This window comes from Lampetra planeri, chromosome 19 (assembly GCF_965212315.1).
Source record: "Lampetra planeri chromosome 19, kcLamPlan1.2.h2, whole genome shotgun sequence".
NCBI classification, from domain to species: Eukaryota; Metazoa; Chordata; class Hyperoartia; order Petromyzontiformes; family Petromyzontidae; genus Lampetra; species Lampetra planeri.
The window spans coordinates 13095403-13122086 of record NC_136125.1 but is presented as its reverse complement, the minus strand read 5'-3'; the positions used below and the strand labels follow the sequence as shown (position 1 = coordinate 13122086).

At 45.0% G+C, this 26684-nt stretch overlaps 1 long non-coding RNA gene across 1 annotated transcript; it reads right to left on the bottom strand.

Moving 5' to 3' along the window:
• Positions 1 to 601: 601 nt before the first annotated feature.
• On the bottom strand, positions 602 to 3463 carry LOC144724155 (uncharacterized). The gene is made up of 3 exons (XR_013586444.1): positions 3218 to 3463; positions 1055 to 1225; positions 602 to 804 (listed from the first exon to the last, which is right to left on the bottom strand). It is a non-coding gene; the product is annotated as an uncharacterized LOC144724155 (long non-coding RNA).
• Between the last annotated feature and the right edge of the window lie 23221 nt (positions 3464 to 26684).

Below are 26684 nucleotides of genomic sequence, written 5' to 3'. Positions count from 1 at the left end.
AAGGAATAATGATTCACTTCCACAATTCAAGTAATTATCATGATTTGGATTTGTGATTTGATTCAACAATTCTATTTCCCACTGTGGTGGACATTAGTGGAAGGCACCTTACAAATAAATGTAAATTATTATACAGGATGGATATGATATGCAGAAGATATCATTCTATTCCCCCCCCGCCCCAACCTATATCCCGGTTATGCTGTCACCATCACTTCACCCCTTTCACAAACCAGCACAGACCAGAATGGTGAAGTATGGTCAAACAAACCCTACATGGCATGGGGAGGCCTTCATCCAGCAGTGGATTGGCAAAGGGATGTAAGTAAATAATGAAATGGTTAAGTGCAGCTATTCAACAAAACATTTCCAACACAAGCTTCTATGAGTCTGTTACTGGACAAATGTTCAGGCAAAATCATTAACGCTGACAGCCGTATCGTGACCCTTCTTCTTGTGTGGTCAACAAAGCCGCAAGTGACAACACTGAGTGTTTGCAGACTAAATGCATACTGCAGTAGATACTCACATGCCTTTCACGAAGAGAAAGTTGTCAATAAATTATAATACAAGCATAAAGAATGATTGTTATACTGTACACAATTAAAACAGCACTTGGTGATATAAAAGGCCAAACAATGTATCTCACACATTTCTTTTTTGCAAATCCAAAACAGAAACTTCGCTGACATTCCAGGGGACGGTGTGGCCGTCACAGCCCAGCCAGATTCTCATGCACGTGGGCTTGCCGCTGCAGCGTGGCATTGAGAATATGAAGTTGTACACTTGCTTCCTCTTGAATTCCTGGTGATAGCACAACAGTTTCACACTCGGTAAAAGCATGCAAAGTATTGATGGTATAAATGACCCCAGGTTTTCCACTATTTTTTTTTACAAAATCCAAATGATGTAGAGAGGTTATTTTTTGTTTTACATAACGGTGTACCTAAAAGCGTAATCAAAATATGAACCACATTGTTTTGACATTGTTAAGTGATACAAAAGTACTGTAGTCATATTCACTGTATACATTTGTAATGAGCAACGTGGTTACCTTTAGCAATGGGTGGGACAGCTCACAAACTCCAGAATCAAACTTTGCATAATAAAGGATGAAAGAAACAGGCGACGTTGTACGACCGCTTGCTTTGTTGCTTGTCGAAATTCTGAGGAGCAGTTGACACGAGCACTTGTCCGTTTCATCAAAAAGGCACAAAATCGTATTCTGCGAGGAGGAAGTTGTTTTGTACGTTAAATATCAGAGCCGAGCAAAACATCACGTGCAACACATTCTATAAACACTGCGAGAGATACATCAGAGGGACGCGGCTTGAAACACGCCAGGATATGAATACCCTGGGCACTTATTTAAAGTGGACGGATATGAATGTGATGAAGTAAAGAGGTGGTGGATGAGAGTGGATGGAGTGCTCTCGTGAAGCTTAACTCGACAATGAGCACCGACTGGCAATGTCTTTCAAACATTACCTGGAAACATTCCTGCTATCACATACGAAACAGATACATGGACACTGATGAAAAAGATGGGACTAAAGGTCAAACGTGTGCAAAGAAGCATTCAGAGATGGCATTCTTGGGATTAAATTGAGTGACATAATGAGGAACACATGGATTGGAGAACACATGCAGGTTAGAGACGTAATTTTGACTGTTGAAGAAAAGAACTCCGCTTGGACAGGACGACTGGCGGTCGAAAATAAACCCCGCGTGGCAGGCACAGGATGGGAGTACAGCTGCTGCACGGTGTGTTGAATCGCAGGACCGTGAAGGATCGTGGTGGCTTGGGGAAGCATTCATCTTGCAAGGGACTAACTAGAGCTGATGATAATTATTACATTGTCGCACATCAAGTCACGTCCTGTAGAATGCTGTCGGAATTGCACTAGCTTTGTGATTGTATGTTATAAATGTGTTACAGGCACAGGTGATTAAAAGGCTCAGGTGCAACGGTTATCTTGGTCACACGTGGAGTCATATCTCAACTAAGCTACGGAATCAATCATTACATTACAGTGTATACACATCTAGAGACAGATCATGCACCATGGGCAGAGATGTTGAACGTGTTGGGCGTGCATAGTTTTTGTTAGGAGAAACTGCGTTTAGTCAAATGCTGTCCTAACATCACTGCTTTATAACCCCTTCTTGTAGCAATATTATTACTTCTAAGCCCTAGAATTCCATATTATTTGGCAAGACAATTAACAATGTGCTGCATTGTGTGTTAAAATATTTTCCCTGTGGAATTTAAAACTGACTCATGAAGTACAATGGAAGTTTAAAATGTGTGATATTCTAATATTCAACATTTCACAATTCCAACTTTTTTAGCTTGTGCCATCTGTTTGCAATATAAAGTAGATGGCCTTTAAAAAAAAAGTTTACTGCGCCAGTGTAACATTTTTTTTTTCTTTGAGGTCATTGGATGATATATTTAACCCCAACTAACCTGAATTTAACCTAGTTTTATTATCTGACTTCGTGGGTCTCATACTAAGAATCTGTGGACATCTTTGAAAAAGTGCTTTATAGCACATCGGATTACTCCAGGATATATAAATATTCTGATTCTGAGAATGGTATATTTGGCCACACTGGGTAAAAATTGGTGAAAGTAGTGCATATCAAACTTATGTGACGAGGCAACATGGATTTCAATGTCACTCTAGTTCACCACAGCTCCAGGGCTAGCGGTGACACTTTTTTTTATAACTATATTAACTTTATCCATTAGTCAAGTATTCGCACAGATAACCGATAGATTAATGGATGTATGGTACTTAAATCATTGGATATCTCAGCTATAAGTGCGTGTAACATGTCCAGGCTTTGAGTTAATCCACTGCAGATTAAGGGCCTCCCCACAACCCAGTGTGTGTCGTGACGGTTATTGTGGCCTGGTGGATGATGGAAGTGGAGATGTGCCAGTCGAGAAGCTTTCTGCTCTCCACGTAGCCCCACAAGCCCCACGGCAATGTGGTGACACATTGCCATGGGGCAATGTGTCACCACAGCAATGTGGTGACACATCGCTGTGGTCCCCAATCCAAGCACCATGCAGCCGCCTCGATTCTGCTTCGTTTCCGAGATGAGACGAGGTTGCGTGCATTCCAGGTTACTTGGTCACAGGCAAATACAGACATCAAAACTGTTCTGATAGTTATCAAGCACATTAAACAAGCCGTGGAGTTTGTACCTTTTCATTATCTTTCTCATCCGCCTTCCTTGCCCACAATAAAACCAACAAGTAGAGCAGAACGATCATTATGACAGTGGAAAACACGGCACCATTTGACACCAGGTCAAATTTTGAGAAGACGGTGGAGAAATCGATGGCGTTTGGAGTCAGGAATTCCGCCCCCACAAAGACCTTTTCTTTGCCAAAGTTGACACGACTGTCAGGTTTGAACTCACACACAGTTCTGTGCACTGTTGTGCTAGGATGGACCTGCAACACAATGCATTCGTGTGGATGTATCACTGCCACGATGACTGGTTAACATTGCAGCATTCTCATGGACGAATGCAATTTCTTTTTAAAGCAAACACAACTGAATGCAGAATAAGCATTTTTTTACAACAATATTTATCACAGCAATAATAACAACAACGTGTTTGTAATAGCAGGCGTAGAACTGGTAACACCATTTCAAATGTAATCAAACCTAGCACAGTAGTGACGAAATTTGTAAATGTTCTTATTCATGCATTGAAATCTTAAGACATTTTCACACTGGTTTTTGGACGATTCGTATTCTACCGTGAGAGGTTGTTGTGCTTAACTTTATATGTTGATGTTTGCAGCATTACCTAGTCCGGTAATTAAAAAACATTCTATAGTACAACTTGAGTTTTGGTTCCAATTCGTCGCTGCAGTATAAACATGCATCACTTTTACATTGTCATCGCTCTCCATATCCTTTATTTACAACCAGACACGTGAACCGACGCAATGCAGATCTGTTCTGAAAAATAAATGATTACATAAAGGAGTACAGTACGTAACAATGTACAGTACTCCTTTATGTAACGAATTGGCACGTTCTGTTTACGTGACAAACCTTACTAATTGGCTGTGTCGGGTGGTGGCGGTTTAACGACACATTTATATATTTACTCGATCTAACCCAAAAACACTGTATTATGGATGATATTGGTCGCGAAAGTCTACGTGTTAAACTGACATAGCAATGTGTTCACTACTTCTCTTGAATTGCTAACACACATAATACATACGATGTTGTACAATCATTGTTTATGAATTACGACTCACACGTGCCAAGGCATAGCTCCATTGGTTATGGTCACTGTCCCATATTTTGCAGGCAGCTGTCCATACATTCAACTTGACAGACCCACTACTTCCTACATAACCAGGATGCAACACAACATAAAACGGCACAGTATCGAGGTTATATATCAAAACAGAAACAAAACACATCGCATTTGGAGAGATATCACGACATCCCGTCCCTACAGTTGTTTGGAGGCTTATGCCTTAGAAGTAATGTTCCTTAAAAAGTAAATTTCCTGCTCAAGTAAACATTGAGGCGGTGCTCACATCCTCTTCACCGCCCTGAGCCATTGGTGGAAATTACACATCACTATGGCAGGGTTGAGTCTATCCATAGGACAACCACCGTTGACTTCCCCACAACCTGGTAATCATATTATGAACCCCAGAGGGATGATGGGCCGAGTCAACCCATAACCAGGATTTGAACTCATAAGCTTCTGATTGCAAGCCACTTGCTCTGCTCCTGAACCACCTAGCCAGATTGATACTGTGAATAAAGAGTGAAAGTGCTTCTTGGGGCATGAACCTGGCTGTCAAGAAATCCAAGGCACCACAACCGGTGTGGCCACGTTCATGCACACAGTAGTTCCCCAGGAATTTGTGGGGCTAAATTACTGGCAAAGGAATGTGACCATTAATTCACCATGCCATGAACATGTAAACATGACAGCAGGCTGTGCAGGCTGGGTACTAAAGGTGAAGATGCTAGAGGTCACAAAGCTATCTTTAAGTTAAGTCCGGTATCTGGGTCAAATTTACCACCCACAGTGCACAAAGGAACACAATGTTACCCAGTATTACCACCAACCTCGTCTAGGGACCATTTGTGGACAAGCAATATGCACATAAATAAAGTTAAAATGTATATGCATGTTTTTAAGGCTTAGATAATACTAAAATCACTTTAGTTTAGAAATAAATGCCTCTGAATCTCAATACTTTTTCACAAGGGGTTTGTTTGGGATGTTTGCCAGAGTCCTCGTTGGGTATTCGTGTGCAGAATGAAAGAAAACGCAATAACACCTGCACAAAGACTAAAGTTAGCACTACACATATTGGCAATGCCACAATGTGTAAGAGAGCCTCTCCTTACTATGAATGGCACTAAGCCAACAAAACAAAGCCTGTAATGTGCAATCACAAACGATAACATAGTCTCATATTTAATGTGGAACAGATATACAAATACACTTACTTTACTGTGCAAAAATTAGAAAAAAACATCGTGAACTTTTGTGACAGATGACAACGCTATCTTCACGTGTAGCCTTTGTAGATAACACGGAGTTATTACGCATTTCCCGCACAATGCTCACCGTTGTGCCGAAGGCCAATGTAATACTCGCCAGCTTTCGTATCGCTGCTGGGGATAAAAAAGTGATTTGGTCTGTGGTCCTGAACGTCACTCGCTTTGTTCCTTGAGGACAAATCTTCATCAGTAGCCACTGCATTTAGCTGAATCATGAAGTGGTGGTCATATGTTATAGGGTCCAGTCCAGGCAACCTGCCTTGCCATACTAAAATCTCAAGCCCTTCCACTAGGCTGTCACTGGAAAGCACTTCCATTATCACTGCCGTCCCAGGCTTGTGCACAGTAAGCTTCTTAACGCAAACCGTCTCGTTGTGCTTGAGGAAAAAGTCGATCTCCTGTCCTGCTGCATCTCCATTATTTGCCACGGTGATTGTGGCAGAGGTTATGTTTAAGTCCTTATTTGCGGCGGATACGTGTAAGCTGGCCACCGCACTGTTTGGAGCAGCGCCATTGTTGGTCGTCAGTGGATCTGATTTGAAAGACCAAATCTTCAGGAAACAAAAACATAAAATTAATATAAATGCAATTACTTCACCCGTTTTATGTGCAGTAGTTGAATAATCTCTTTTGAACTGCATTTACAAGTGAAACTTATCTTATATTACGTTATGCTGCTGTGTGTGTGGCTTTTAGACTTCACTTAAAAAACTCCCTATTTATTGTGATTTTAATACATATGGTTACAGATGTGGATGCAAAGCAGACGATAGTACTTTGAAATAATTACTCTTCCTTAAAAATTCTACCGTCATAGTCACAGAATGTGACTTATAACAACATTACTTGCCTATTTCATCAAGTATTGTGATGTCACCGTTGTGTATTATATATCCTGGTATCTGTACATTCTGTGGTGCTTAGTTTCGGCTGCGTGAGCACTCTGAGCCAGAGCTGGCTCCAGCTGCTCTTGGATGGGGGGCTGGGGGGCTGGGGGACAGTAAAGCCGTCGTGTGGGGCACCGTGACAGTGACTCGGGTGGCCGAAAGCGACATCTGGTGGTGCGTGGCTCACCCTAGCTTCCCATACTATTGGCCCTGCTCTCAGCTATGCTCTAACATTGATATTCAATTGCATCACGGAGTACATTTGGTAGACTGGAGTTATATATATAAACGATTTCTCTGTTTACACGGGAAACCTATTTAGGGTTTAGAAACTCATTTCATGGAGGGTCCAACTTTGGGATATTTTACCAATCTGGATTTTCAGTGTTTGAGAGAAAACATGTATTTTTGGATACAATCTGTATGGGAAAACACTTGAAGGAAGGTCAGATATTATTTTGCTGTACTGCCTTCTATAAGTACAATACATCATTGCTCTGAAGGTGGGTTTCTTAAATCGCACCACCTCTGTCCATCCAACAGTATAAATTGGAACACCATAGTCAGCTAAGTGGCAGGCCTCGTGTGGTGGTGTGAAGTGTGAGTACTTCCACCTTTGCAAAACATCTGGCCAGCGTGGAAGAGTAGGCCAAATACACTCCAGAAGGGCTCTCTAGAGCTCCCTCTAGCGGAAGCCCGTCCGACATCATTGGTGGGATCAACGATGCTCATCCAACGCTGCCCAGAGGTGACACTTGAAACCGAAACACGACGGTGTTTCTCACTTCTCTATACCTGAACGTTGACCTTGTCTGTGGGCTGCACCGTGCCAGTTGCATTCACGTTGGGCTCCAGGGAGGCTTTCGCCTCCACCGTCTCCCAAGATGCATCAAACAATTTAGAACCGGCGATCGTCTGTATCTCCGCTGAGACGGGGCCTGCACTTAAGGAAACTGGCTTTTCTCCTGGCACAGCCTTTCTAGTGTGCAGCTTCCCCACCTGCAGCAAGGTGTTGAACAGGTCGTCAAAGCCAGCGTTCTGTGGACAACAAAACATCATCACCGCTGCGTAGATATTTACGGCCGTGCTGTGAAGCTCTCCGATGTCCCTTCTCGTTGTGGCGCCCTTGTTGTTCTCGCCATCGCCTCGTTCGTCGTGCCAGATGTCACCGGAAATTCCACAGCTGAAATCTGACCATATTCTTTGGGCCTTTCGGTAAAGTCAGCTACGACGTTTCGATCGCAACACGACCGCTTGTGTCGCGATCGAAACGTCGTTGTTGTTTTGTTATTTTCTTTGAACCTATCCACGTGACTTTACCGAAAGACTCAAAGAATATAAATGCCTGCAGTCACAAAAGCTTCAAGTCAAGGTTGAAATCTGACCTCCAAGCTCTGGTGTGAGACCACTCGTGCAGTTTGACATTGGATGTGTGAATGTGAGTGCCCCCAATTATAGGTGGTGCCATCCTCAATGCTCACGTGTGTCCTGTGTTCGAGAATCACGGCTGGCATCGCATAACAGAAGTTTCACGCTTTGCATGTTGGAACTAAATTACTGTATTCAAATTTTCCACAATGTGTAAATGCAGTGCAGCAAAGGTGAACGAGTTAACCATGGGGGGGGGGCAGTGTTGCTCTCGCTTCACCTGCAAGCTTTACCTGCAAGCTACACCTGCAAGCTTTACCTGCAAGCTACACCTGCAAGCTACACCTGCAAGCTTTACCTGCAAGCTACACCTGCAAGCTACGCCTGCAAGCTACGCCTGCAAGCTACACCTGCAAGCTAAGCTACCTCCGCGATGCTGTGTAGTGAGAACTCACGGCGACTGTATGTGACGCTAATGCAGTTGGTGCCTTCGGCTGTAGATAGCATCCACTTGCACCAGCTCAGAGTAGTAATGTTGGATAGAATAAGAAATTAAGAGATTAGAAGAAACTTAAACATCGATTGACCAATCATAGACAATTGTGGAACTCACGCCACGCCATGCTGTCGTCATTCCAGAAGAATTCCACCGAACAGGAATCCAGAAAAAAAAGTGGTGACGCGAGTGGAAGATAAGAGACGCAGAGGACGACAGGAAAGAGACGGATTGGCGGAGTGGAGGAGGAGGCAGTGGGGTGAAGAGGAATGCCGTGGGAGCAGGCGGGGGGTGATCGCCCACAGGGGTGGACTTTTGCTTGTGGTGGACCCAGTGGCCTGTGCCAAGGGACTCGATTGGAAGAAGAGGAAGGAGGAGGAGCAGGGGAACACTCATCGTAAGACATGTCGAGCTGTCGTAGAAGGTGTATCCAGCACGCACCACGTGCACGCCCCCTGCAGGTTCCGCTTGAGAGCCATTCGCTGGGCTTCTGTTGGAATGCTGCGTCGAGGAGAGGGATATTTCCAGAGCACCTCCAACCACACGCAGCACGTCTGTCAAAACACCTCCCATGAGCTCACAGCGTAAATAATTGTCTAACCCTACAATGATCCATCAGAGAGAGATTTTAAACAAGCGCGCCTCGTGAACTCGTAACGTGGGAATGTGAAGCAATGCAGAGTGCTTCCTATTACCATCAGACACTTTCAGCAGGCTGGCTTTCCCCACGTGCACGAGCCTCTCCATATGTTCCACGGCAGTCTTCGCTCCTTGAACAATGGCATTCTTAAAAGTCACAAAGGAAATGCAGAAACATCCACTGACAAAGTTTCATGTAAATACATATTCAGATGAATATAGCACGCTATTAAATGTAAGAATAAAGAGTTTTACAGTTTTAAACGTGGTGTTAATTTACGAGGGTTATAAATCAGACGGCCTGTGAGCGTTGCTTACCATGCTGTCGACTGTGAATGCAGACGGGGACATTGCCAGGGCTCCGAGCGAGTTCGTGTATTGCAGAACCTCATTCACATTATTCATTGGAACAGTTGACGTCATCAGCGATTCTATAAGCTTTGCTGTCACCTTTTAAAGATGGAAAAAAATCGAAGAAATATACAAAGCACGTTTTTCAAAGCAAGATCTAATTATAGAAGTGGAGGGCAGCGTGATAATGCAACTCGTGAAGAAACAGTGGAAATGTCCCCGTTTTAAAATCATTTCAAACGGAGCTCGTGAAACTGCACTGTGTAAATATAACAGCGAGCTCAGCCTAATATTATATATCATTACTATTATGTTCCGAACATTATCTGTACAGTACAATACTAAATATTTGAATCGTATATATTCGACACTAAACCACATTTAGCTCAACTTAAAATCACGCAACCTATTCGTCTCATCCAGACACCACTACAGAACGTCATTAAATATTGAATGCGACAGATTAGGGGCCATCCATTGAGTACGTACGCATGGAGGGGGGAGGGGGGTTAACCCAAATGCGTTCGCTTGCGTATGGGGGGGCGGGGGGTGAAGCCTCGATAATAATAATTTGTCTACATCGGATTCAAATGAGCCACAGTTCAGTGTCTCCAGCTGTCAGACAGGCACCAGCGGGAGAAGTGGGACTGTGGGAGAGGTGTCACTTGCATGCCACTGTGCCCCTGTCTGCAGCTGTCACGCAGCTCAGCGGTGAGTCTGACATCGTCTGGCGGCCTGCCCCATGGGTGATCACACGTCCTCAATCTCGCCTCACTGCACACTGCCGCTGGCTCAGGATGTTAGCTGCCGCGGTGCTCGTGCTGCTGCTGCTCTGACTTTTGAAATGAACTATCCGTCACTTGCACAACCTGAAATGATCAGGCGCGCATGCCCCGTGTGTGGTGTGTGCCACTCGTCCCAGGCCAGTGCGAATCGACACCAGCGCATCCACACTGCTGCTGACTCTTCTGGCAGTGAGAACAACCAAGAGCTGCATGATGATGAGGAGGAGGAGGCCAGCGACGCTGCAGCTATCGCTGCTGTGCCTCAGCCAGACACTGCCTCAGCCTGACACTGCCTCAGCCAGACACTGCCTCAGCCAGACACTGCTTCAGCCTGACACTGCCTCAGCCTGACACTGCCTCAGCCTGACACTGCCTCAGCCAGACACTGCTTCAGCCTGACACTGCCTCAGCCTGACACTGCCTCAGCCTGACACTGCCTCAGCCTGACACTGCTTCAGCCTGACACTGCTTCAGCCAGACACTGCCTCAGCCTGACACTGCCTCAGCCTGACACTGCTTCAGCCAGACACTGCTTCAGCCTGACACTGCCTCAGCCTGACACTGCCTCAGCCTGACACTGCCTCTGCCTGACCTGACACTGCTTCAGCCTGACACTGCCTCAGCCTGACACTGCCTCTGCCTGACACTGCCTCAGCCAGACACTGCCTCAGCCTGACCTGACACTGCTTCAGCCTGACACAGCCTCAGCCTGTTGACGGAATCCCGACAACACGTGACCTGTCCAACTGCGTTCAGTCGGGAGTTTGAACCGAGCGGACACGAGACAAACTTTTTCAGGGTACGCAACTTAATTCTCTAATGCAGCCGGCGGTGGACTATCTGTTTACTTAAACACGTTAATATTATGAATCCTTGATTGTTTCTGCGTGGATTAAATACCGGCCGGAGGGGTCATATTTTTGCGTACGTGCTAAATGGATGGCCCCTTAGCTAACATGTTTTTAGATTTGCAAGCTTGCACCTCCTTGGCCGCGTTCCCGTCCGCTACTGTGTGCAGCAGAGTGGACGTGAGCACGGTCACAGTAGCTGGCAGCAAGCTGTCGCTCCTCTGCACCATGCTCTCGATGAAGCCGCCCAGAGCGAGCAAGCCCCTCGTGTTGTTGATCAGCTCTTGCATAGGAGGGTTACGAACCTGTGGAAATAAAAACAAAACAAATTTCTAACACGTAGTAGTCGTAGGCTATTGCGAACAGCATTATTCATAGTAAAGGTGTTTTTTGGGGGTTAGATCGCGTAAATATAAACGTGTCGTTAACCCACGACCACCCGACACAGCCAAACAATTTACTCTGCAACACAGTGGTGTGCTGAGCGAGTAATTGACACGTTTTGTTGACGTGACAAGCCTTACTAGTTGGCTGTGTCGGGGGGTGGTGGTGGTGGGTTAAGGACACGGTCATATTTATGCGATCTAACCTAAAAACCTTTATTATGAAATCAAGTTCTGCAAAACTACCCTGATAGGAATTAGAGTGTACATCGCTTCCAGGCAGTGAGGGCCATGTGACCATACTTCACCGCTCTGGGCAGTCGGGGTTGGTGAAGTTGTGGGGAGTACAGAGTCACAATGAGAGTTTCTGCACGAGCTCACAATGCTTAGGAACCAAGCACTAGCCAGGCTCAAACCTACTGAGCTTCTGAAGTCTAATGGGACAGGGTGCAGATTGATCTGAAAATTGGGAATTGCCATTTCTGTTTGCACGAAAACGCGTTAACCTTCATGGGGCAAACGTCAACATATCCAAGTGAAAGACTAAAAATTGTCCTTAAATGTGCCCAAATCCCAGTGTGAAAATCAAAATGTCTTGTACCTGAACATAGACAGCAACCTTCGTGCACTGCCCGACGGCGTCGCACACTGCGGCCAGCAGCGTGAGCCGCCCGCCGGCGTCGCCCCGAGGGAGCAGCAGCTGCGGGGTGACGCTCAGGCGGGAGCTGCTGAGCAGCTGCTCGTGCCGGGCCCCCTTGAGCCACCACCACTCGTACGCCAAGTCGCTCGCCCTGCCGCTGCTGGCGCTAAGCCAGCCCTCGCACCGGAGCTGGAAACCTGTGATGCCCGCCAAGCCTTGTGCAAACAAAGATTAAGACAGATATTCGTCACCGTCTGTAACCGTGAGCAGGCATCGAACTCGGTTGGCCGGGTTCGTGGTGCAGTGTGCTAACCACTGTGCCACCGCTCCCAGCCTGTGCTGCGAGTGTACACAGCACAGGCCTCACCTGCGGTGGGCTCGCTGGAGCAAGAGCCGTTGTACGGAGAGACACTGGTCACGAATCCATAGCTCGCCTCCGTGGTGACTGCTCCCTGGGCAGAGACAGACACTGTGGATGTGTAGTGCGTTCTCGTCTCGAGGGCATCGGGAATGAGTGCCAACCCTTGCTCATGAACGCCTGCAAAAGGAAGACGCGCATTACTTTGCTGCGTAGAAAGATGAAGCAGAAAACAATCAGTGAGTGATGTTGCGTGATGTGAGAAGTTGTAAACTAGAATCTGTATGTGATAGGCAGTTGTGACAACAAAAAATTAAATAAGTAAACTATTAGTGGTGTTCAATCTCCAGAATTGTCAATCATAGTACTCTGATAGTATGTGCATTGTTTTTTAAACTGATTGGTCCACACCAGAGACAGCTTTCTTTCGAGCCTCGTCTCAAACGGTGTTAGACCAGAGGACGCCAAAAGGCCTTATCAGAGTATGTTTTTTGTTTGCATTCTGACCACAAGTATTGAGGTTAATGCAAACATGATTCCTTGTAAAAGGTTTCAGTTTGGTGTTTTAACATCTTAACACCTGTTTTGTTGCCATAAAAAAGGGGAAAATATATGATCATATTTTGGTACTGGAAAAGGAGGTCCCATGATGAAGTTCCTTGCTGTTTAAAAGTATAGTAAAGAACAGATGCGGTAAAAGCCACAATTCCGCATTATAGAAATGGCTTACAATCTGTAAAAAAACATTCAAGTGGTTGCGTTGTTGGAGAATTAATACAATCACCTGTAGAAGCAATTTCCTCCAAGTTGCTAATTATCTGTTGAGCCTTCAGTGTCCAAGATAAGGCCACATCTTTAGCGCCCCCGCAGTTCATGCACACCACTGATAGTGAGAGTGATTCTGAAGTGGCCACCCGATCTTTGCAGTTGTCATCGCACCTGCCAAGCAAACACTCCCAATGAGCTCACCCTGTACACAGACGTTTTCGTGAGCACGTCAAAGTACGTCACTCATTTTTCAATGGCAAACATATCTTACAATGAGATACTCCATAATACGTATCGAGACTCGTCTCTGCTTTCACAGCTTCTCCACATCTAACACGCAACTTTTGTATAGATTACAAGACAAATACAATTGTTCCCACAGAGGCGGCACACGCATTCCTTGCTGTTATGATAATTTCAACTTGTAATGCGGAGAGAAAGAAACAATGCAGGCGTCAGGAACCACCGAGAAGCTGGAAGGCAGCGAGCCAGCACCAGAAATTATCCAAGCTCCGCAATCCTCACTGTATCAGGATGTTTTCAGCCAATTAATGCGCATTTACATGTGGGAGGAAACTGGAGCACCCTGAGAAAAGCTTACACTTGTGAGAGGGCAAACATCTCTCCCATACAGATGCAACATATGGGGTTCACGTTTGCTCTACTGTATTCGCCTGGAAAGGCAGGGCATGGCACCTAGACGCCCATGGGAAGGGAGTTTCAGAACATGTTTGTGATCCACCATCCTTCACCTCCACAGGCGAGCGCCACCACCGCCTGGGTAGTGACGGCCACCTTCTGTGCAAGGAGTGTGAGCGATTTGTATGTCCAGGCTTTCTCTCGACACTCCAGTTTGTGTCTCCATGCTAAACAGGTAACTTTACAATTGAACATCCTAAGCGAGACACTTGCTTTGAGACTCAATGTGGCGTAGCTGATTCAATCAAATAATATAATTAACAAAATAAAAAAAAACACACACACACATACCTTATATAAATGTCCAGAACGTTGCCTCGGACAACATTAAAGGTCTGGGCGGCAGTGGCGCTAAGCGTCCCTTTGGTGACCGTGACCGCCACCGTCAAGCGACAGTCAGCCTCTAGCCAAGACTTCGATATCTTCACAACGCCAGTCTCCAAGAAGCCGACTTCACACGCTGCCAGCACACCACCTGCAGACGCTTTAGTGCACTCCCAGTCGAAGTTCGTCTCTGTGCCATCGCGTGACTCGTCGAGATCATAAGGCCCCGCGGACGCATGGACAACAAGATCGTGCCCTACGCCTACTCTTCTGCTGGCGCCACCCACAATGGCTGCGGCCAGACGCTCTGGCCCAACGGCGACGTTGAGAAAGTCTGTTTGCTCCTCGGTGGTCACCGTGCGGAGACTCGCCCTGACTGCCAGCACGTGCTCCCCTTCAGCGAAATACCTCGGTGGGAAATGCACACGTTTAGAATTATGCCACGGAATGGAAGTCACATTCCCGTTTGCTCGGTGTGTGATGGTCCAGGTGTATTCTACATCGGTATATGTTTGAACGCAGAACACCTTCAGGTTTGCCACCACATCCATGCTGTCTGATATTTCCAAAAGTCTTGTCTTACCCTTGCTCCGTAACTCATCTTCCAGAGTCACACTGTAACTGATACAGCCGTGGTCATTGACATAGATGGTCTTGTCGTACGTTCTGGTGTCAAAAGCGGTAATTTCCTGAACTCGTACCTGGTGGGTGCCGTATGCCGAGAAGGAATGAGAGAAGGAGAAGGTGCCTTCGTGGTGCCCGCTTACCGCGTGAGACGACGGGAAAAGGTTCTTGCAAAAGAAGGGGCCGTAGAGAAAGGTGTGGCCATGCTCAGGGGTGCAAACGTAGCACGCGGCACCCGAGAACGCCCTCCTTATTGTTATATTCACGGTTCCATCGGGCTTGAGGGGCTCGTAGGTAATCTCCGTGGAGCCTTGTTTCGAGTAGGGAGACAATAATTCGATACGTAGAGCTATCTCGTTCTCCCAGGACAACGGAGTCAATCGTATTCCGTGGACAAAAATGGGGCTTCTAAAAAGCGTGATTTTTGGCGAGATGGCATCCACAAGCCCCGTGTAGAACTGCAAGAGAACAAAACCACCACCACCACCACGCTGTTGTGATCATCCGGCCAGGGAGCCCGGCGGTAAAGCTTGCAATCGGAACGTTGCAAGTTCAAATTCTGGTTGGGGGTTGACTCAACCCATCATCCCACCAGGGTCGATATACGTGTACCACTTTGTGGGGAAGTCTACAGCAGTTGTCCTATGAATAGACTCAATCCCCGCCATAGACATGTGGAATTTTCTCTACTGGATGAGGTCTGTAAATTTGAGATGAGAACCACCTCAATGCTCATTGGATAAGGAAATCACTTTGACTTTCCTAGGTTCAATTACAAAGAAACTACCCAAGAGGAATTAAAATAGATGCTCAATATTATATACATTTACATTGTATACATGGATACTAATACATTTTTTTTTAGACCAAACTCACATTGAATACGAAAGGCAATGGTTAAATATAATTTAATTCTTCAAATTATTTCACAGTAGTTAGGTTGCACGATAAATTGTTCATCATGTAATATAAATGATCACAACATGAGGATTGTTCCAATATCAGTTTCACAAAATTCTGTACTGTTATTGTATTTCACTATTTCATTTGATCGGTTTTGTGCTTAGCTGTACTTCCAGTACAACTAAAGATTGCTTAAACGTTCTTCAACTCTTGTGGCAGTGTAGAGTGTGAGTGATCCTGCTATCTCTTGCAAGACGTCTCGCCATTGTGGAAGAGCAGATCAATGTATGCATGTTGAACTTCTTTTGCACCGTACATAGCCAACCGTGATAATCGGAGATGCCGGGAAGGACAACAAACGAAGCACAAGACGCATTTTTTAAAAATGAGCCTGCTATCTTCAATACACATAGAGAGGCTCTCTCTCGTGTAAGCTCTTCCTCCAGCAGTGGCTTGAGCAAGACATTGCAGAGTTGCACATTTACCTTTTACTGTGTTAATGACATTCCCACGAAGAGAAAAAACGTACACCCACCGCTATAGCATCACGGCATCCGGTAGAGACGACCGCATCAATGCAAGTGACTAAGAGCGCAGTCACCCAGCCGGGTCTCACGCCGTAGCGCAGACCCAGCTCCGGAGAAGATCCCTGCAAGATCATCCCCGTCAGATTAACCGCGGAACGAAAATCGATCTGCAGGAACTCGGAACTGCGGGACTGGCGAGGTCTCCAGTAGCCCAGTGGGCTGTTGATTCGTGCGTTCCTTGCCAAGAAAGGATCGCCAGATTCAGACGACGCCGTTATTATGTCATCAGGGATGAGGCCAGACTCCATCCCAAGCGGCCTTCGGTAATCTGCGAACAACAGGGAAGGGATGTACTCATGGATTTATTCCTGTACATTTATTGGCTAATACTGAACTTTAATGACTGCTGGCGTTGCCGATATTTATGGTTTACAACTTTGTTCAGGCATTTGTGGCTAAAATCCCTGTTGAAGCGCAGCTTCAAAAGGGGTTTTAGCAACCTTAACGCTTGCCTATGACCAGAGCCAGTAAACTTACACGACAGTTTAGCTGGGAATGTAATGAAACCCCATGTGTACTTCTAATAAATAATACGTGTTGTTTCAATCTGTAATCATAATACACTGGATTATTTTCGGTTTGTTTACACACTGACAAATATACAACGTACAGTAGTATCCCATGGTGCTCTGACTACGTTTGACAATAAACAACTCACACTACCATTTCTGCGTTATGGGCTGAGCAACTGGAAACAGGAATTTTTCATCCTGAATGTGTTCAAAATGTAATTTCCAACCATTATTTCGTTGCCATCTCACCATCAGCGTACGTGATTATGTTGTAGGAAGCATTGAACCCTCTATATGTCACACTCAAGTCAGACTTGAATTTTACTATCAGCGTATTGCTAAAAGACTTGTACGAGTAGCCATTGAACTCAGCATCTGTAGCCATCTGGTTTTCTGAAAGAGTAACTGAATCGAAGAATAATTCAAGTCTGTAAAGAAACAAACACAGAGACACAGAAGAGAGGAGGACGCAAGGAATCGTTATGGAAGGAATTTGAACGAACAACACATTCACACTTTCGATGAGCACGGTTGGCTATGTACGGGACGGAGACATTTCCAACGCACAGTACATCGATCAATAGGAACTGGCTTGGCTTTTTTCTGCACATCGGCTAACCTTCGAGTTTTAAAGTTACCACGTGATCAAAGTGATGTATTCAGTGGCTGGGTGGTCCAGAGGTGTACATTCGTGTATGTCTCAGTTTAACATTGAGTCTGAAACACTTACATTCATAGCCATATATACACATGGACAAGAGGGCATTGACATCGTCTGAAAACTCCACACTACACATCTCATTCGCAGTACCTTACAATTGTGATTGATCATAATAGTGACCGAATGTTGCAGACAATTCTGTACTCTGAAGCATGTGATTGTGTTTACCCACATAGCCAACACTCATAGTCATACTATGAACTTCATAAATATACTTTGCCATATTGGTGTGATATATATTAAAAATATACTGTACATTGTTAACATTACTCACTCCATGTCGACAATTTCTAACACGATGACAGAAAATGGCAGTGCTTCGATGACCCAGACACAGAAGGCGCTGTTCGCGTAATGCCGTGGGTAGTTGGGGCTGGTGAAAGAGCCTCGCGGCTCCCTCAGCGTGCCTCCACAGGTGACTCTCTCTGTAACAAGAACACGAGGCACACGTTAACCTCACCAACTGCTTTGATGAAAGCCTCGAGCCAAGGCGACGACGCTCTATGTGCGGTGGGTGCCTGTGTTGTTGTGGGGAGCGGTGGTGCAGCGGTTAACACGCTGGCCACCCACCCCCTCGTCTACCGTGCCAGCCTTCATGGGTGCCCGCTAACAGCACTTGCCCCAACAGTCTGTTTAGGCTATACGGGGGATCTTTGTCTTTGTGTAGAGCAGAGATGAACGCAGTGCGCGCAGTTGAGCGGGTGCAGTCGAGGGCGAGCAGGGGCTGTGTGCAGGTTGGGGCTGTGTGCAGGTTGGGGCTGTATGCAGGTTGGGGCAGGGGCTGTGTGCAGGTTGGGGCAGGGGCTGTGTGCAGGTTGGGGCAGGGGCTGTGTGCAGGTTGGGGCAGGGGCTGTATGCAGGTTGGGGCTGTGTGCAGGTTGGGGCAGGGGCTGTGTGCAGGTTGGGGCAGGGGTTGGTGCGAGAGGCGCCGTGCAGGCGACAGCTCAAGTGGGGAGCGCGTGAGGGCTCGCCATGAGGAGCGGTATCGAAGCGGCGAGTGGAGTGCTGGGAGCTGTCCGGGGACCAAGAGTGGAGACGTCTCGAGCCGCTGGCGCTCGAGACGTCAACGGGACCCGCCCCCCCCCCCGCCAGGGACAGACGGGCGTATGGGCACGGGGCAGCGTAGGAGAGGGCAGCGGCGAGATAGGAGAGAGTGGTGAGGTACAGAGTGGTGAGGTGCAGAGTCGGTGAGAGTGGGTATAGCAGGAGAAGCAGAGGGGATGAGAGTGGGTAGTTGGAGAAGCAGAGTGTGTGGTGGCAGTGCCTACAAGGGGCGCGAGAGTAGAGTTAATAAAGTGTGAGCAGGTGACCTGTTACTTCGTGTCAGTGCGAGTTATTTCACGACACTACATTTGTGTTGCACAAACCCATTGAAGTAACATCATATATTATTGCACCGTGCTACTCTATTAGTACACTTTAATTCTTCACTCAGTTGACATTGTTAGTTATTGTAATTGTTATATAATGTCCAATAAGCAATGGCAACCCGCAGTCTATTGTTGTTAGCATCCTCTAATTTATAAATGTCCTGGAAAAAAAATGGAAATGAACTTTAATCAGCATTAAGGTATGCTAATTTCGTGATGGTGAATGCTAAAAACAATTACCATAGGATTCAGATGGAAGCTTTAGGCAGCTAAATCTGGAATTTTGGGCAAGTGTGCTTTGACTGCCAGTGCAGAGACCTGCCACTAATTAGAGTAATGGTATCATAATAAACTTGCTCCGTATTCACAATATTTATCGATATACAAGCTACTCGACCTGGATTTATTTTCCACTGTAAAATAAAATGGAAATGAAGATGGCTCAAATTATATCTTACCAGAATGAAGTTCTTGCAATGCATTAGACATTAAGATCACAACTATATATATGTGTGCAGTCTTCATGATCTGCAATGTAAAGTGTATATGTATTACTTTACAGTATATACAAAACAGAAATTTACTATCAATATATACGCAACGATTAGCTACTGTGCCATGATCCTGACTACCCTGAGTTTGATTTCTGGCCACAGCAAACGTGAGTGGCAAGCGATGTATGGACCAGTCTGGGATCTCCTCCTTCACCAACCCAAGTGAACTGCCGTGGTGAAGTCCAGCACGAGACCTTCATCCACTAGTTGATCGATAAAGGGATGTTCATGTATGTGCACAATAAAAATGCCTACGAGATATGAAGGTATACGATCAGGTGTAGCCAATATTTGTCATCCCAATATTCCCATGTTCCATTGTGGGGCAATGGGGCCATTACACCGAACGAAAGCTCTTCAAATGACGAAGTCAAATAATAAAACGTTCCTCTTCTGCCAATTAAAATGTACATAGGGAAAATTAATGCACCTCATTGTGTTAACATACAGGTCAAAGTCAAACGTTAAAGTGTTTTTCTCTCGTGAATGAGTGTAATGTTCGTAGCTCTGAGCTATCGCTTGAAATTCCGCATTCTCATGGCAGGAGTCAAGTAATAGATAGCTGAATCACCGTTGACGAATCACAAAGTGGTTCCCATGTCATCGTGACAGATACATTGATCCCTAACAACAATTTTATCCTGCAACCATCTGATTTGAGTCACACACTCTAACCATTGTGCCACCTGGATTGATTTACAAAAAAGCACGTTACTCTTTTCAAACCTCTATTACAGATTTTTCAAGATTTCAAACTTCATCATCATCTATGAAAACGAATCACATTTGGTATATGCAACATGATTATTATAGTATCCTGGAAGCACACGTTGTGCAAGTCGACAATAAGTAAGATATCATCATGAAAAATGTAAGTGCCTGCAAGGCAGTGTCTCCACCGACTCAGATGAAACACCACCAGACAGCACCAACTCACACTACACACACACAGCTCACACTACACACACACCACCACACACACAGCTCACACTACACACACCGCCGTCTCACCTTCATGAGTGGGCAGTGGGAGGGGACGAGGCCAGGCCAGGGAGTGTAAAGTCGCGACTTGGTAAGTCACAAACTGGCAGCTGAATGCACCGTGCCAGAGGGCTCACTACGAATGGCAGTCTGTGTGTGTGTTGTGTGTGAGGGCAACAGGACTGAATAGACTCACGGCATCGCTCGTACTTGCTGTGACCAGTGCAGTTGGGTAGTCTGTGTTGTCAGGGTCGAGTTGTAAATAAAGACGTAGGATGGCTGGATGGATCTTCATGATGATATTCCGCAGACAAGGGAGACACATTTAATATAACCAGATCAAAATTAATCTCCATATATATGCATGAGCAATGAAAAATAAAAGATGTTACACTTAGCATAAACAGTACTCCATAGGCATCCTGTGTCAGCGATTCTGTATTATTCTTTGGGTCTTTCTGTAAAGCCACGTAGATAGACTAAAATAATCAAAATAATAACAAGGAAATTACTTCCTGCAGACACGAAAGCTTCAAGTCAAGATTCTGTAATACTTCATCATTCCTTGCGCATGTCAATTGTTTACATTTTGATGACGGTATAGTACTATATTATCGCAATTGTATCGATATCACGCTGAAGTATTTTATCCCATCCTGTCCAAAAAAACTACAATAAACTGAAATAATAGTTGTTGTTGTTTTACAATTACCTTGAAATGCCAAACAGAATCCACAAAGAAGCCTCCTCACCGTCTCGAGCCTGGCAGGGGGACGAGCATCTGACGTGGCACGGCGGAGCGTCTCACCTCGTCACCTCCTGCTGCTGTAATTGCTGTTGCCACACAACCTCCTTTAAAGCACATGCGGTTTAAATGTGTTTGTTCCCGCTGTGTGTAACTTGTGTTCACTTACACGCCTCCTGTGTGTGGTGCAAGCAGCGTTTTGTTTCAGTGCAGCGGTCAACAACAGAGCGATCATCAACACTCCGCCCGGAGGGCAAAGCTCACTACCCGGCTGGTGTCATCATCCTGCCTCTCTTTCTCTCCTGTTATATTCCGACTGAATACGTCTTAGATCTTGACTTAAAGCCTTCGTGACTGCAGGAATTCATATTCTTTGGCTCTTTCGGTAAAGCCACGTAGATAGGTTCAAAGAAAATAACCAAAAAGCTACGACGTGTCGATCGCAACGCAAGCAATCGTCATCAACGTCGTAGTTTTTTGTTATTTTTGTTATTTTCTTTGAACCTATCTACGTGACTTTACCGAAAGACCCAAATAACATGAATCCGTCTTCTTTCTCGTAACTTTTTGAATATACATCACTCCTCTTTATTCTATCCCGTTTTCTGAATAAAATCCCTCTCATATCGAGCATATATAGCTTTTGGAGCATATATTGTCTCCTGAATAAAGTCTATAGATCTCTTATTAATGCATCTCCTGTTAAATAACCCTCATGATTGCATCCCTCTTCTACCTCGCTCATGAAAATGTGTATCTCTTCTTTTCCGGATATCTATTTTGAGTCATCGTCATCATCACGATCCATTGGCAGATGTCCCGTATGTGTCCACTGCACATTTTGTCATTTTTTTCTATCTTGTGCCATTATGATTAAGTAGTGTGCATTTTGCTGGCACCAATCTCTTATGCCTTGACTTAAAGCTTTTGTGACTGCAGGAATTCATACTCTTTAGCTCTTTCGGTAAAGTCACGTAGATAGAAAAATATAAACCAAAAACTACGACGTTTCGATCACAACACAAGCCATCGTCATCAGCAGGGCCGGATTAAGATTGTGTAGGCCCCTGGGCTACAAGTACTGTGAGGCCCCCAGTAATATTTTCAAAAGGAAAACAAAGTTAAAGAAACATCTAATTTATTTTCACAAGGCTAACAACAAAAAAATTCAGCATTCACAAATTAAACAACTTTTCACTTCATCTCTGGAGGTCCTCCAGCTGACGGAGGCCCCTGGGCTGCAGCCCCGAAAGCCCCCACGTGCCTTGATCCAACCCTGGTCATCAGGAGTGAAGAAGAGGGGGGAAGCCGCTGAAGGCAGGATGTGTTTAAAGGTTTAAAATGCGTGGAGCACAATGGTCATAAACGACGTGGGCAGAGCTAGTGATGTTAATGTGCGAGATTGGCATGTTAATGTAACATCGCAGAGCGGCCTCCACGGCGAGCGCGCGGAGGTGGCTGTGTTGGTGTGAGAGATTAGCATGTTAATGGCAAATCGGAAAGCCGAAGCCACGGGGAAAATAAATAAAAACTCACATCGGAAGGTGGCAGGATGGGAACATCACAGCCAGTTATGACTTAAACTGGTTGACGTCCTTCCAATGATTGCTCAGTTTGGACCATCCTCTCGGTTGAAATTGTCTGTCTGTATATATGGATGGCTTCATGAACCAATCTTTGTTGATAGCCAGTGGGCTTGCAAAGTACCTTCGTCTTAGAGAAATCAATTTCGTGTGAGCCCACCGCATTAAAACAATGATCAGCCACGGCCGAGGTATTGGTCCTCCCGTGTTTCAGATCTGCCTTATGTTCACGAACACGGTCCGAGACATGTCGCTTAGTGTCCCCAATGTAACTACTGCCACAGACACAGCTTAGTTTGTAGACGCCGGGGTATTGCATGTTAGGGATCCTATCCTTCACAGATGGGATCAGATCACGAATTTTATGTCCTGTGTTAAATCGAACCTGGATGTTGTGTTTGCTCATGATTTTGGAATTTTTTTTGGTGACCTCTGCTATGTATAGCAAGGTGATGGTTTTGATTGGGTCCTCAGATGGCTCGTTCTCAACGGTTGGGGTGATAGCTTTACGGATTGTGTGGTCCGAATATCAATTTATCTTGAGAACTTGGTGCACGTGTTTCAGTTCGCTTGCTAGGTCATGGTCGGAGATAGATCGAGCTCTATGGTGTACAGTTTTGACGAGAGAATTATTCTGGGATGGATGGTGGTGGGAGTCAGGTTTTAGGTAGGCATCAGTATGAGTTGCTTTCCTGGAGACAGTGTCCCATTGAGCCATCTGGTCTATTTTTGATTAGAACATCAAAAAATGGTAGCTTGCCATCCTTTTCCACCTCCATGGCGAATTTGCCAGTTTCCTGTTCATCACTGCCTGCATCATCAGGTTGCTTTCTTTTATGTGCAACCATTTTATTAGTTCAATGTTGGTCACTATTTGGTCCAGCTGAGATGCAGTATATCCTTCTGTAGCAATACATTTCGAGTATCAATATCTTATGTTTTTTGTTTCATTCTCGCAGGCATACAACGCTTTATTTAACAAGCATGTTCTTAACATGTTCAGTTTGGTCTTGTAGCCGATTTGCTTGCTTCTCCAGATGTTTCGAATCCTTGTGTAGTAGCATTGCTGGGTGATGCCACTGCTCCCCGGTTGTAGTGCCAGCCCCTGGACGATAGGGGGCAGAAGAGTGCCCGGCTCGAGCTGGGCCGTGGCACTCGGGTTGAACCCAGAGGGGCTCCTGACCGGAGGGATGGACCCCAGGACCCCCAAAAGGGGGCTGGGGGGATGACGTGCCCAGAACACAGATCCTTCTCGAAGGTTCGAGAAGGAGGCGTGGCTAGGGGCAGAGAGAGAGCCGGGACTGACTATATAACCATGAAGCTGCTGTTGTATACTGGAGACCCGAAGCCGTCACCCTGAAGACGAGACCCGGACCCCAGCCAGGGTCGTGTCGACGTCAGCCTCTCCAGGGTTAGGCGCGTTAGCCCCGAGGACATCCCTCCGTAGAGTGTCGGGTGGAAGGCGCCGTTACCCCTTCGTGTTCAGCTTACTCCTGTTGCAATACACGTGTTGCCTCTCGAGAGGTCTCGCTCTCCACTCCACTTGCATTACTCAGTGCCTTCGCTATCCTCGCTCTTGTCTTTCGTGCTGTCGCTGTCCCATGTCAGTCGAGTTCACCGCTCCTAAATCTATCTCAATACATCTCCTAATGAATACATGTATCTCCTCTACAGTTATGACTGTCACTGTTCTCTCATATGATTACCTCCTCGTTCTTGACATTTCTCCTGTAAATATCTCACATTTCCGTTTAATATAGCTTTCATCCAAATGCATGTCATATCATTCCCATTATGAATACATATTTTGCCAATGCATCTCTATGCATTATCTTACCTCGTTCTGACACATTGTCTCACATCTCAGTTGAGTGCGTGCCTGCTAAAAATCAGATGCAAGTGTACAGCAAAGGTTAAAGAGCCCGTAGCCTGTTGCGATCCGCATCGCCACTCAATCAGGCCCTCCAATAAACGTTTGGCCAACCATGGTTTAAAATTTCAAATGGCATTTATTAAACACTATGTCCAGATTGTCATATCCAAATACATTTGCCCAAACAAATTGAGATGATTAAGACGTGCAGATGACAAACTGCTGTTAACCTCTATGAAAAAGTGTGCCGAATAGCAAAGTACTGGACTACAAGGTACATTGGTGCTTAAAAAAAACAGAAATATCTAAGTACACGTCCACAACTCTGGAAGGAATGTTTTAAAATAACTTGTGCTGTACTTTTATTTTGCCTCTGCAAGATATACTGTAGTACATAGTATTGCATCACCAGAAAGCACACGGACATAAAAGTGTAGACATTTAGAAGAGCTTTTTGGTATAATACATCACCACTCCAAATGGCTATTTAAAAAGGAAAACTCAGGAACATGTTGGGCATTCAACATTTACATTCATTTGGGAATTTTTTAAATCCATATGTGCAGTGTTTAATCATGCAAAGCTTGGTCAACCTTGAATTAAACTACCTTCCCTCTCAATATATCTTTTATCAAAAACTGGCATAAAAGTGAGAAAAAATGCCGTTGTCACAAAACTGCCTTTTCCCATAAACACCATCATTGGAGTGTTTTGATGATGGCTTCACACTTCCGGGAATTGCGGTATTTTTATGTTAATTTACGCTCGTTCACAGGATACTGTCGATATGGATGAAACTGGTGTACTTATATTGCACACCTTCGGAGTACAAACCAGACCATTGGAGATAATCTCTGAATAAAATTACATATCAAGAGGTTCTGAAATGGTAATCCTATTTTAAAGGCTGCATCATTAACATGTTTTCGTATATTTCTGAAAGCTCTTCGTTAATGCACCAACTATGAAGAAACTGCCCCTGGATCATTCAGTAAAACAATGTTAACATTGTCAATCAATACTCGATATTCATGTGGTGACAAATCTAGCTGATAAAAGTGTACTGTTCCAACATTAAGGCGAAAGATTAATACTGTTATTTGCTACCATAAGAGCTGACAGGCCTTCAAAAAATATTGTGGCCAATGTGATGGCAAATCTGAAGAGCACACTAGCCCAAGACATGCACCACTAGGCGGCGATATTCCCCTTGCCAGTACAGTCGGGTGTTTCACGGCCCTTCTTCGCCTGTCAGACATGCGCATCACTCTGCATGCAGCATTGATGTGAACAAAATTAAGGTCGCTTTGTTGTTGGGTTGTTTTTACGTAAAAATCTCTTTGCTATGCATATTCACTTAATTTTGATGTTGTACTATAAAGCGAGTTGTATGTCATTGGTATATCTTAACTTGTAACCAGATTTACATAACATTGCACATCGCTAAACTGTTAACAAACTACGGTCATTTAAATAAAACTCGTAGTTTCCTGTCACGGTTATTGTGATATGAATTACCTACAAAGGAAAACCGTTTGTAGCATTTAATGTTACTTTAGCATCAACGGCTGCGTCAAGTGCAAACTATAACGTCACAACTAAAATTTTTAGTGGAATTTTATTGGCACTCGTATTAATGCAATTTTAACTCAATATTTTTCACACTTCATAAAACCAGTGCCCAACCCAACCAGTGACGCCTTAGCGAGGAGACACGAGAGTATATATGCTTGGCAATAACAATGTCCCATTCCTTTCCATTCCACAAGACAGTAAAAAGCTGATTTTCATGTCATGGATCGTTACGAATCTTTGAACACATCCAAGAAAGTGAGGGGACTCGTGGAACATTGATGAGCTTACAAGTAAATTTCGCATTTAAATGGCGGAATCGCTCATACATTTCTCTGTCGATGTATGCTATAAGCATATGCTTTTTCAGAAATACAAATGGAATTTGAACACCATGCAAAGGTTATATTTAAAAGGTCTGTGGTTGCAGTATTTTAGGGAATTAGCATTCAGGTGTCACTAAACTAAGTTAAATTATCATCATAAACAAGCTACATTGGAAGACATTAAAATAACAAGCCTTCAAATACTGTATAATGGAGTTTA